This window comes from Bufo bufo, chromosome 9 (genome assembly GCF_905171765.1).
Source record: "Bufo bufo chromosome 9, aBufBuf1.1, whole genome shotgun sequence".
NCBI classification, from domain to species: Eukaryota; Metazoa; Chordata; class Amphibia; order Anura; family Bufonidae; genus Bufo; species Bufo bufo.
In genome coordinates this window covers 144,333,155-144,347,665 of record NC_053397.1, presented here as the reverse complement: position 1 = coordinate 144,347,665, position 14,511 = coordinate 144,333,155, and positions in this window count along the sequence as shown.

The following is a 14,511-nucleotide window of genomic DNA, read 5'->3' as shown; positions in this document are numbered from 1 at the left end:
TATATATAAAAATAAAATAGCAAAAATGACGCGAAATCGCGTCGCAAGGAAAAAATTCCGGAAGTGATGTCAGATTCGGAAGATGGCGGCGCCCAGCGGCCGCAACGAAAAGGACCAAGGACGCCGAAAAACGCACCGCTGTGAAGCACCGCTGCGCAGCGCCGGCAGCAGGTAAGCTGCCGGACAAGCCATAGTAGTAAAAGCGGAGGCAAAGCCCGCAGATAACATGAAAAAAAGATTCCCCCTAAGAGAGGGGGAATCACCGCCTAGTCCACCTGTACGGAGGACAGAAAAAAACACAATGGGCTGGAGGTGATTCCCTCCTTTATAGGGGAGGTTTAATTGTTTAATTATTACTTGGGCTCATTAAAATTCCGCCGCTCCTACCAGTCCATGGGGGGTGGTTAACCCCATCTGTGCTGCTGGTAGGACGTAAGGGAATAGACAATCGCAGTCTGCTTAAACTAATAATATTAAATCCAAGAGTTCACATACTTTTTCCACCTGCACTGTGAATGTTTACATGGTGTGTTCAATAAAAACATGGTAACATTTCATTCTTTGTGTTTTATTAGTTTAAGCAGACTGTGATTGTCTATTGTTGTGACTTAGATGAAGATCAGATCACATTTTATGACCAATTTATGCAGAAATACATATCATTCCAAAGGGTTCACATACTTTTTCTTCCAACTGTATTTGTTGCAATTGCACTGTGTTGTATGACTTACGGTACATTGACACGAAAGTAAGCTGCCCGTGCTGTGGATCGCAATGCGGACCCATTCACCGCAATATATGCTAAAGATAGGACATGTCCTATCTTTTGCGGTGCGGAGGCGTGGACCAAAAAGCCCGGAAGCGCTTATGTAAATGAAGAAAAATCTATGGTACGGTAACTCCAAGCTGCTGTAGACTTCAGTTTGGACGCACAAACTGCTGGAGGATGTTCCTAATTTATGACAAGGCCTTTGCTGCATAGAAGACGCCAGTCTTGATAAAGCTCCCTCATCTGTTTATTCATCCTTTTTCACACAGGACTGGTCCATTCAAGTCAATGGGTTAATGAAAAAAACTGACAGCACATGGATGGCTTCTGTGCATGGTCCATTTTTCATTGATGGTAGCTAGATGTGTTATTCTTCTGTTTTTCTTCATACTCTTGAAAAAAAAACATCAAATGCTGATGGCAACTGCATGGAAAAACATGAAGGGACAGTTACAAAGCCCCTTACAGCTCCATCAACAGAAAAATATAAAAATTATGGCTCTCAGAATATGGCAATACATTTTACAAAATGAATCATAAACTTTTACCAACGGGATTCATAGAGCGCCTTATGTGGGCTCTCTCCAACCCATTAGCAGGCAGTTTATTTCATATTTTCAGAAAAGACACGTCAAAACCGCAACCACTTGCTTGCAAATATCCACTGTAATCTTCACACAAAACAATTTATATAAACACTACTCTCAAAAAGTTAGGGATATTTGGCTTGTGGGAGAAATTTCAGGGTAAAATCCACTGTAACCTTTATAGGTGAACTTAAAGAGGACCTTTCACGGGTCCGGACATGATCATATAACTAGTGGGTTGTGTGGGGCATAGTTTCTCTATGTGCTGCCCCGTTCGCCCGCTGTGTCCCCTGTACTGGTTTCCTGCCTGGTATGTAAATTCACACCATCGGTACAGGGAGGAGAAGACAGCCCTGTTTCTCAATGGGCGTCTCCTTCTCCCTGGCTATGAGCTGTCCAATCGGGAGTGGAGAGCGTCACAGCCAGGAAGAAGTGGCCACTGAGCTTAGCGTGTCACAGAGTGTCATCAGCAGGTTGCAACAGAGAAACAGACAGACTGGAAGAGTCACAGAAAGGCATAGAAGTGGACGTCCTTCGGCCAAATCCCACACTGATGACCGCTTCATTGTGAACAATGCCCTGCGGGACCGGACAATTAATGCTGCACAACTCCAGGAACATTTAAGGGAGGTGAGAGGCACCTAAGTGTCATGTCAGACCATTCAAAACTGTTTTGCGTGGTCTGCGTGCTAGGAGAATTGCAAGGGTACCTGACCAAACCACCAGGCACAGGCGTCATCATCTTGCGTGGGCCAGGGAGCATCTACACTGAACGAGGGAACAGTGGGCCTCAGTGCTGTTCACTAATGAAAGTCGATTCACGCTGAGAAGAAATAATAGATGCCAACGATGTTGGAGATGTCAAGGAGAGCGCTATGCATCAGCCACTGTTTGCCTTTGGTGGTGGTTGTGTTACAGTGTGAGCAGGTGTATCTGGTCAATACAGAAATGCCCTACACTTTGTGAATTGTACAGTGACAAGCCCATTCTACTTGAATAACTTCATTAATCCAGTCATTGTGCCTCTGCATGAACAACGCAGGCCTAATTTAATCTTCGTGGATGACAATGCGCCAGCTCATCGAGGTCGCATCATTAGGGAATGGCTGCTGAAGACTAGGGTACCTCAAATGGAGTGGCCTGCACTTTCTTCAGACCTTAATCCCATTGAAAACCTATGGGATCAGCTGAGTCACCATGTAGAGGCTCGTAACTCTGTACCCCAGAACTTCAATAACCTGAGGGCCGCCCTTTAAGAAGAGTGGGATGCCATGCTTCAGCAGACAATAAATCTACTTGTGAACGGCATGAGACGTTTTCAGGCTGTAATTGATTCGGTTCGGTCAGCACACAGGAGATTCGACATGCAGGGTGAGCTGGATTTGTTTTCACCCTGTAATTGATGCTCAAGGCCACATGAAAAGTTATTGAGACATTTACATTTTTTGGGTGGGTATACCCACCACTTTTGTTTCAATAAATTGTTTGAGATGAGGAAATCACCATTGCATGCTTCTACTTAAATGCCCTACTTTCACAATATATCACTGTAGTGTGAACTTTTTACCTTTTCCATAAATTTCACCCGAAAGCCAAATATCCCTAACTTTTTGTGAGTAGTGTATAATGATGACTTACATCACATGTCCAAACTTAGTCCATAAAGTGCATTAAGTCCATAAAAGAGTTGGTAGAACTTAGCGTCCCAGTTGGTAGAGCATAGAGATACCGTATTCGGAGGAGATTAGAACGTTTCGGGGGAAACACTTTGTGACGAGACCAATCTCGCCACATTGCATTGGAGAAGCCTGGTTGCCCGCCTGCTTCCTTTAGACTATGGCCCCATGTTGAAACGCTTGATTTTTCCCTGCAAAGACTTTGTGAAAGAATTTGGCTCCATGGCAATTGAACTGTATTCGTGTAGTCTGAATGCCATTAACCTAATAATTAAATGCGCTCAGATCCAAGCTATCTGGGGATATGTTAAATGTCTATGTTTTATGCAATAGCTGCACAGTTAAATATTCTTATGTCTTTTATTGTCTTTTGCTACCATGTGGCTAATGAAGTTTTGCCTCTGCCCTTGGAGATAAATTGGATTACTTCCCAATTGTCTCCAGGACAGAAGACATTGTGTAAAACTGTGTATTCTCCTGCCTGTGATAATTACATTAACCCATTGTGTAAGGTAATTGTATCACAGGCAGAGGGGAGGATTTTGTGTGGGAGTGTCTGAGTGTATTGTACTTATTTACTGGTTGTTTTACAAAACCCTGTGGGTGGTACTAATGTGTATATAAGAACAATAAACCCACAGCTCTGCATGTTTCCCGGATGATGTAACTTGCTGTCGATTTACCAATCATGAAGGCATAGTGCAGACCGACCAATGACTGTCCAGTTGCTAAATACCTAAGATATGGAAAAGGAAAGATAAATTACATTAGTTGATGTTTATATCTTTTTTCAACAGTCAATACCCTGAAATCAAAATGCAGCACCGACGCAAGGAGCGGGAGTAGAGAAGCGGAGCTGCTTCAATGGTCCCATCAAGCTACGTTCACTCTGAGCAATTGGCCTTTCTAGTGCCCTGCACAGAAATGCGTAGGTAGGTCAATTCATTACGAATGTTTGTGAGGGTTATGTGTGACAGTACATTCATTCATAATCATATATTGCACGTACTTATATATACTTCACTTTTTTACAGCACTGACAGTAGCTGCCAAATCCCACCACACCATCATCAACCCCCACACCTACTGCCCCACCTGCCCAGGAACCGACCAGTGGTAGGGCCAATCCCAGATCACGGAGAAAGAGGCCGGAACGAGAATAGGACCGGCTGATTGATTGCCTGGATGCCATGGCCCATCCGGCCCCCAGGCTCTCGTGCGAGGCCCTTTTCCTCCTCAGCTTGGAGGACAAAATGAAAAGTGTGCCCAGGAGTTGACAGACTGAAGTATGGGAAGCAATCACACGCTGTATTGACTTCATTCCACCTGATGGTGCCACACATCAGACTACTGCCCCTCTACATGCACCACCGATGCACATACACACGCCTCAAACATACCCACAAACACCCATGCAACACCATCACGACACATGGCAGCCACAAACACATTCGTCCTATGGTTATCCCTCCTCCAACCTGGGGCACAGCACCACCACCACCACACAAACGCAGACTGGTGCCCGCTCACGTGGAATGAGGGAGGAGATGCAGGAGGACGCGCCGGACTTTGCGTTCTCACAATACCAAAACTTGTTAGTTATTAGATCTGTCACTCTAGGCATCTTTTTCATTTTGGCCTCCAGGGTGTTTAACCACGTTGAGGAAGCAAAATGCTGTGCACCTTGTCATTGTTTTTATAGAAATATTGCACTTGTTTCTTTGCAACGTTTGCACTTTTAATTATTATTATAATTTTATTAATATTTTATTAATATTTTACTCTCAAGCGTTGGTGTCTTATTGGTTATATTTTGGGGGTTGGTCGTTTATTTGAATGTGGTTAAACTAGGTATGGTTGTGCTACACATATTTTGGACAGTCACATATGCCATACCCCCTACACAAACACACATAGGTCACAACCTTCAGCAGCACAGGATTATTTCTGCAGTGATTTGTCTACTTACCGCAACGTTATGAGCAGTCTTTCCACAGGTGCTATGCTGTCCCTCATGAATGTCTCCTGCCATTGCAAATGGTTGGACATCAATCCCAGGAGCTCATCAAAGCTGTTGTAAAAAAAAAATTGTGAGGGTTAACTATACTGACAAAAAAAAACTAATGTAGCATGCTACCATTATAGACACCACAACAATAAGCTTTGAATATGTACTAACCTGTTTATGCACATCCGTGTGTAGGAAAAAAAATTCTCCTCATGTGCACGAAGGCTTTCGTACATCGCCCAGAACTGTCCTCTTTGCTGTCGGTTCGCAATCACTGGATGGACCCAGAACCGTCGCCTGTTCAGTCTCCTTCTCCTCAAATGCATAATAAGCACTGCTGATACTATTGCTGCTGTTTGCTGTCTTTTGCGGAGATCCATGGTTATTACAGACTGTTCCACACTCTACTCACACAGGAAAACACACAGGAAATAGCTCCGCAGGAAGTCTCTTTCATTGAACACCTCAAGTGTAGACATGGCAGTTTTTCATTGGATGCCTCTGTGGTCAATCACACAAACGCGCGTATTACACGCGTTTCCAAAATACAAAAACGCCCCAAAATACGCCTCAAAAACGCCTGTAAAAAGCGCATACCGAATACGCTCAGGTGTTAACCCAGCCTAAGTCTGGTTGGAAAAGGGGAGAGATGTGACCAATCTCACCACATTGCATTGGAGAAGCCTGGTTGCCCGCCTGCTTCCTTTAGACTATGGCCCCATGTTGAAACGCTTGATTTTCCCCTGCAAAGACTATGTGAAAGAATTTGGCTCCATGGCAATTGAACTGTATTTGTGTAGTCTGAGTGCCAGTCACCTAATAATTGAATGCGCTCAGATCCAAGCTATCTGGGGATATGTTAAATGTCTATGTTTTATGCAATAGTTGCATAGTTAAATATTCTTATGTCTTTTATTGTCTTTTGCTACCATGTGGCTAATGAAGTTTTGCCTCTGCCCTTGGAGATAAATTGGATTACTTCCCAATTGTCTCCAGGACAGAAGACATTGTGTAAAACTGTGTATTCTCCTGCCTGTGATAATTACATTAACCCATTGTGTAAGGTAATTGTATCACAGGCAGAGGGGAGGATTTTGTGTGGGAGTGTCTGACCATATTGTACGTGTTTACTGGTTGTTTTACAGAACCCTGTGGGTGGTACTAATGTGTATATAAGAACAATAAACCCACAGCTCTGGCTGACCACTGCTTTACCCTCAACACAGAGCTTGGTCTCGTTCTTGGGGGGATTCACTGTATGCTGTTAGAGACTGATTGCTAGGAGTGCAAGCCGCTTGGGTGCGTTTCCTATTCGTCTGCTAGCAGCTATTCGTGAGGTTCCGTTCGGGAGTTTGGTGCATTCCCTTGTATGCCGTTCGGGAGTTTGGTGTTCTGTAAGTAGCTGTGCCTGTAGCTCTGGAAGGGGAAGATCGCCTAAACAGTTTTAACCCCTTTTATGCCCGGGGTGCCGTAACACACTTCCCAAGGGTTTCTTGAGAAAGGGGACGGGTTCCCCCCAAAACGTAGCTTCATGTGCACTGTTGCATTCAAATCCCCTCCGAATACAGTGTCTAAGCTGGGACTTAAAAACTCTTTTATGGACTTCATGCATTTTATGGACTAAGTTTGGACATGTGATGCCAGTCACTATTATATATAAATTGTTTTGTATAAAGATTAAAGTGGATATTCGCAAGCAAGTTTTTTTCTTTTTTTTATGTTTTTTATTGTGTAAAAGTATTAAAACATAAAACAATATATATTTGTCATTGCCGTAATTGTTAAAATAAGTGTCCTGCACCTGAACATTAAAAACATATCTTTAATTCCAGTTGATTAACGCAGAACCAAAAACAAACATTGGATATTTACCAGGAGTATTGAACTATAGAAACTAAAGTATTTACCTCCCTTATTAAAAAATGCCTTTTATTGAATACATTAAAACATTTTTTAGAAAACCCCTATTGATAGTGAAATTATAAATAATAATAATCAATGTTAAATACACCATATATAGAGTCAAAATCTCAGGCAGGTTGTCAAGAGGTGGGACAGTTTGTGTCCTTCTTACTCATGGTTTGATGAAAACCCTAAAAATGGTTGTTGTTCCAAAAAACAAACGCTTATAAAGGTGAGTCCCAGCGCTGCGTTTCCCCAATTTTACCACTGGTTCCTCAGGGGACACTTCCCGGTATATGAGAGACCGACCAGCGGTAATTCGATGATCATGTTCTGCAGCCTGATATCAGCTCCAATGAGAGTCCCTATGGTTAGGGAGTATAACCTTATGCTCAGATGTGGGCTACTAGATTTATGGCGTCTATATCTTGTTCAAACATGGCGCCTTTAAAAGAGTTAAGTCCCTCCAAACTCCTCCCCTTCACTTCCTGCCCCTCTCCCTACCCCCCATATTCAGACATCTGTATGTGATGATCATTAAACCTCTCCTCCTAGCGGTGGCTATCATAGAGGTTACTTGCCAAGTTGGTAAGGATGTTATCATGAAATATTGCCCATGTAGTCAAACTGACAGATAAGAAACGCCGCCATGGAACGCAAATGCTTTCCATCGATCGGCCGGAAAAGGAAATGATGCCTCCTCCTCAACGGTAGGCTCCATCCAGTCAGGTTTGATCCAGGGAGCGGCGGAAAATCAAGTTGTGAATCTTACAGGGAAAACTCTCTCTTCCAATGAATTACGGTTACCCTCCAGGGGTCTATCTTTTGTACCAACTGTGAACTTTGACACTTTCTCCTGAGTTAAAGACATAAATTTATTTGTACGCAGGTTAAGGTGGTATAAGTTCTATAAGAATAATAACAGGGAAGAATGTGCCAAATTGGGCATCCACCTCGACTGTTTGGAGGAGGGTACCAGAATTTTTAAATCATTAATGAGGGAAGAACAAAGAGTTATAGGACAGGGCCCGTTTACTGATTTATGCTTAAAAAGCAAAAGAATGCCCCCACAACAGGATGCTTCCACCATTGACAATTTCTGTAGGTTGGTGACACAACAAATTGAAAATATTTCTACTAAGGCTACTTTCACACTAGCGTTCGGGTTCCGCTTGTGAGCTCTGTTTGAAGGCTCTCACAAGCGGCCCCGAACGGATCCGTATAGCCCCAATGCATTCTGAGTGGATGCGGATCCGCTCAGAATGCATCAGGATGGGTCCGCTTGGCCTCCGTTCCGCTCAGCAGGCGGACATCCGAATGCAGCTTGCAGCGTTCGGGTGTCCGCCTGGCCGTGCAGAGCCAAACGGATCCGTCCATACGTACAATGTAAGTCAATGGGGACGGATCCGTTTGAAGTTGACACAATATGGTGCAATTTCAAACGGATCCGTCCCCCATTGACTTTCAATGTAAAGTCTGGACGGATCCGTCTGACTAACTTTCACACTTAGAATTTTTTCTGAACTGTAATGCAGACGGATCCGTTCTGAACGGATCCCAACGTTTGCATTATAGGAGCGGATCCGTCTGTGCAGACACCAGACGGATCCGCTCTGAACGCAAGTGTGAAAGTAGCCTTACAGAGATAAATTGTATAACCTAACATTGGAGGAAAGAGATGCGTTGTCTACCTTGGAATGGGATAAATAATTATCAAACCGTCTGATAAAGGCGAGAACATAGTACTTTTAGATCACGATACCTACCTTTACAATGTGTCATTCATTATTGGATGATCGTTCCTGTTATGAGTTATTACAATTTGATCCTACAGATAGTTATGTTGAGGAAGTTAGATCAATTCTTTTGGATGCATTTGAATGTAAATTAATATCGAAAGACAAAATAAAATTTATTACCCCGAATAATCCACAGATCCCGACTTTTTATTCATTACGCAAAATTCACAAAGGGTCTACCCGTTTGAAGGGTAGACCCATACTCTCAGAGGTGGACTCCCTATCTCAAAATATCAGCATTTATGTGGACATGGTTTTGCGATCTTTTGTTACCTCTCTGCCATCTTACATTAGGGATACCATGGATCTTATACTCAAAATTCAGGATATTGCTGTAGAGGAACAGACCCTGCTGCCATCAATTGATGTGGAGGCCCTCTACAGCAGTATACTTCATGAGGCATCAACTTTCATCCACATAATGAGTTTCTAATAAATCTACAGGGTGGGCCATTTATATGGATACACCTTAATAAAATGGGAATGGTTGGCGATATTAACTTCCTGTTTGTGGCACATTAGTATATGTGAGGGGGGAAACTTTTGAAGATGGGTGGTGACCATGGCGGCCATTTTGAAGTCGGCCATTTTTAATCCAACTTTTGTTTTTTCAATAGGAAGAGGGTCATGTGACACATCAAACTTATTGGGAATTTCACAAAAAAAAAAACAATGGTGTGCTTGGTTTTAACATAACTTTATTCTTTCATGAGTTATTCACAAGTTTCTGACCACTTATAAAATGTGTTCAATGTGCTGCCCATTGTGTTGGATTGTCAATGCAACCCTCTTCTCCCACTCTTCACACACTGATAGCAACACCGCAGGAGAAATGCTAGCACAGGCTTCCAGTATCCGTAGTTTCAGGTGATGCACATCTCGTATCTTCACAGCATAGACAATTGCCTTCAGATGACCCCAAAGATAAAAGTCTAAGGGGGTCAGATTGGGAGACCTTGGGGGCCATTCAACTGGCCCACGACGACCAATCCACTTTCCAGGAAACTGTTCATCTAGGAATGCTCGGACCTGACACCCATAATATGGTGGTGCACTATCTTGCTGGAAAAACTCAGGGAACGTGCCAGATTCAGTGCATAAAGAGGGAAACACATCATCATGTAGCAATTTCGCATATCCAGTGGCCTTGAGGTTTCCATTGATGAAGAATGGCCCCACTATCTTTGTACCCCATATACCACACCATACCATCAATTTTTTTGTTCCAACAGTCTTGGAGGGATCTATCCAATGTGGGTTAGTGTCAGACCAATAGCGGTGGTTTTGTTTGTTAACTTCACCATTCACATAAAAGTTTGCCTCATCACTGAACAAAATCTTCTGCGTAAACTGAGGGTCCTGTTCCAATTTTTGTTTTGCCCATTCTGCAAATTCAGTGCGCCGTTCTGGGTCATCCTCGTTGAGATGCTGCAGTAGCTGGAGTTTGTAAGGGTGCCATTTGTGAGTAGCTAATATCCGCCGAAGGGATGTTCGACTAATGCCACTCTCCAGTGACATGCGGCGAGTGCTACGCTGTGGGCTCTTGCTGAATGAAACTAGAACAGCCACTGATGTTTCTTCATTAGAGACAGATTTCATGCGTCCACATTTTGGCAAATCCAACACTGAACCAGTTTCACGAAACTTAGCAAGCAGTTTGCTAACTGTAGCATGGGAAATGGGTGGTCTCATAGGGTGTCTTGCATTGACCCGGTTACTGCGTTCACCAGACATCAACACAATTTCTATCCGCTCCTCATGTGTTAACCTCGGCGACATGTCAATGGCTGTAAACAAAGAGAAATTTGTAAATAACTCATAAAATAATAAAGTTATGTTAAAACCAAGTACACCATTGTTTTTCGTGTGAAATTCCCAATAAGTTTGATGTGTCACATGACCCTCTTCCTATTGAAAAAACTAAAGTTGGATTCAAAATAGCCGACTTCAAAATGTCCGCCATGGTCACCACCCATCTTGAAAAGTTTCCCCCCTCACATAACAGGAAGTTAATATCACCAACCATTCCCATTTTATTAAGGTGTATCCACATAAATGGCCCACCCTGTAATTTTGATGCACAACTACTTCCTCTTTAGATCAAAGTTCTACCACTTATGCGAATTTGCTCCTGGGCTGGTAGGAGGACAGGATTGTCTTTGTGGAGGAGGAAGACCAATGGACCACCCACATTCTCTTTTGGGGAAGATACATTGATGACATCTTGGTACTGTGATATGGTCCAGTGGATTCTTTAAAAGCTTTTGTGGAAACCCTAAATATAAACCCTATAGGTTTATACTGTACATGGGAAGCCAATAAGGATGTCATATCTTTCCTGGATCTAAGGATCTTGAAAAAAAGAGTCATGTTACATACAGAAACGTTCCAAAAATCTACAGCCACAAATAGTTTGCTCCATTGGGAGAGTTACCATCCTCAACCCCTCAAAAACGGGATACCAAAGGGGCAATACATTCGAATTAGGATAAAATGTTCTGATATTCCAACGTTCCTTCAACAATCGAGGAACCTCAAGAACAGATTTCTTGAAAGAGGCTATCCTGAAAAAACATTAAAGGATGCTTTTAAACATTCACTAACTGTGGACAGGAGAGAACTCTTAAAGGATAACTGTCACATTTAGACCCCAATTTCAATTTTCATATATGTAGTTACTAATAACATGATATTCCAGAATCAGTTACTATTAGACTGACTTACCCCATATTTAATAAGATTCAGCCCTCAGCAACCAGTCTGCATAAAACTGCAATTTCACTATTCAGTTAAAATGGCCGCCACTGCCCTCACCCTGAGGCTAATCCCGCCTGCCCTCACTAGCCAGTAACAATAGCCCCCAAAAGTGTCAGTAACCAGAGCCCTCCCCCTAAAGGGTTAATCTCCTGCAGCACAAAGGGGTCCTCTTACCACATGTTGCTTTCATTTATACACTGAGCAGATGGCAGATCTCCCTTCCCTGGTCTGCGCTGCTCCAACTCTGCATTCTTCAGCTCTGCTGAGTGAGGGAGCGTCTGCCAAGCGCAGGGACAGGGAGAAGTGCACACAGCCCAGACACTGTTATCAGCTGCTGGGGAGGACCTGGCTATAATCATTTACTTACAGTCCCTGGCTGTCAGTAATGTGACCCTGCATGCTGCGTGCTCCGTCTATCAACAGAGAGACAGATCATGCCTAGCAACCCTATTTTAAGCACAGGTAAAAGTAGGCAGTACAGGGAATAAAAATGTGGAATTAAGGGGTAATTGAATACACAGTGAAAAGTTGAAATAGGGCCACCAAGGTGATATTAATCACCACAATCCAATACTCCCCAAAAATGTTTTACGACAGTTATCCTTTAAAGGGCTTCTGTCACCCCACTAAACTAATTTTTTTTTGTGTACTTATAATCCCTATCCTGCGATATATCTATACATAATGGCCCAGATTCAAGAAGCACTTGCGCGGGAACAAGTGTGATTTGCGCCGCGCAAGTACTGATTTGCTCCTATGCAAATTTGCGGCTGATTCTGTAAACCAGTTAAGCCTGAAATGCTGCCATTTTCCCGCGCACGCAGCCTAGCTGTTCCTGCGCAATTTGCGTGCAATTTTGCGCGGGGTGTAAGTTGCTGAGCCGAAAATTCCTCATTTACATAGGGGCACACCCACTTTGACTTGCACGGCCTTGCGCCCTCAGCTTTGCCTTAAACAGGAGCAAATTAAATGAACAAACGATTCCTGAATCAGGTGGCAATTTGGCAAAATTGCTCCAGCGCAGAGAAATTCAGCTGAGCGGCTCAGGTGTAAGTAATGGGCAAATCTACCTGAATCTGGGCCAATGTTATTAATCATTTTCGTTCAGTAGATATGTCAAAAAACGTACTTTTCTAATATGCTAATTACCTGTCTACCAGCAAGTAGGGCGTCTACTTGCTGGTAGCAGCCGCAAAAAACCGCCCCCTCCTCCTGTTGATTGACAGGGCCAGCCGCGATCTCCTCCTCCGACTGGCCCTGTCAGCATTTCAAAAATTGTGCGCCTGTGTTGATTCGGCGCAGGCGCTCTGAGATTAGGAGGCTCGCCTCCTCAGCACACCCTCAGTGCGCCTGCGCCGATGACGTCTCTCTTTCGGTGACGTCATCGGCGCAGGCACACTGAGGGAGTGCTGAGGAGGCAAGCCTCCTTATCTCAGAACGCCTGCGCCGAATCAACACAGGCGCGTGATTTTTTAAATGCTGACAGGGCCAGTCGGAGGAGGAGATCGCGGCTGGCCCTATCAATCAACAGGAGGAGGGGGCGTTTTTTTGCGGCTGCTACCAGCAAGTAGACGCCCTACTTGCTGGTAGACAGGTAATTAGCATATTATAAAAGTAAGTTTTTTGACATCTGCTGAACGAAAATGAGTAATAACATAATGTATAGATATATCGCAGGATAGGGATTATAAGTACACAAAAAAAAAGAGTTTAGTGGGGTGACAGAAGCCCTTTAAAACCTCAAAAAGTGACAAATTCTTAGAATCCTATAAGGATAATAGGAATGTTTGATAATGCACATGGTAGAATTTTCGAGTTCTTTAGAAGACATTGGAATATCCTCAGGACGGACCAGGATTTGGCAGATATCCTGACTCCCTATCTATCAATCACTTTCTGGAGAGGAAAATTGCTTAGGGAACGTTTAGTTCATAGTATGTACACAAAACAACAACCCACAGGGTCATGGCTTGACCGTAAACCGCTTGGGACTTTCAAATGTGGAGGCTGTATAGCGTGCCCCTTTATTAATGTATCCAAGACCTTTAATAGTGTCACAACAGGGAAGTCGTATAAGATGTGGAACTACTCCAATTGTAAAACATCCGGGGTAGTATATTTGATTACATGTAGCTGCCCTTATAATTATGTGGGAAAAAACAAAGAGTGAGCTGAGGAGAAGGATTGGGGACCATCTGGGTGACATCAAACATAAGAGAGATACCCCGATAGCTAATTATGTATTACAGGTCCATAGGGATAATCCACATGATCTAAAATTCCAGGTAATTGAGGTGATCAACCCCTCTCCTCGAAAAGGAGACTGGAATATAAAGATCCTACATAGAGAAATGAGATGGATTTAATTTTTGAGAACAATACACCCAGAGGGTTTAAATGAACAGCTCTCCTTCAGTTGTTTCCTTTGAGGTATATATTTCTCCAATGAACAGGTCTCCTTCAGTTGTTTCCTTTGAGGTATATATTTCTTCTCCATCCCCTGTTTAACCTGTAGTCACCTCCTGTTTTGAGTTGTATATTCCTATCAAATACATTAGCCCATGTATATGGGACCATAATGGGTCCAGTAAGTGGAATATTAGAATTTATCATCCAATTGTTCATAATGTATTTGGGCAATGATTTGGATACTCCTATTTTAGATTGGGCAGTAAAAGAACTAGTCATCCCTGGCCCCTTCCCCCCGACCCCCCCCCCCCCCCCAGAAATGTTAACCCTTTCATTATTATGTTCGACTTGAAATACATCAGCGGGCGGACAAACATACAATGCAGCCAGGAATGTGGCCACATTCCTGGCTGCATTGTATGTTTGTCCGCCCCTAGCCGTCCGCTGATGTATTTCAAGTCAGAGACAATAAAAAAAAGATTGCAATGCTGGTGAGTGCTGCCTGTTCATTTTCTAATTTTGGTATACATTCAAGTCTAATTGGGCTGAGCACCGCCTGGTTGCAGAAATCGCACCTGATGTCAAAAGGTGACAGTGACTGAAT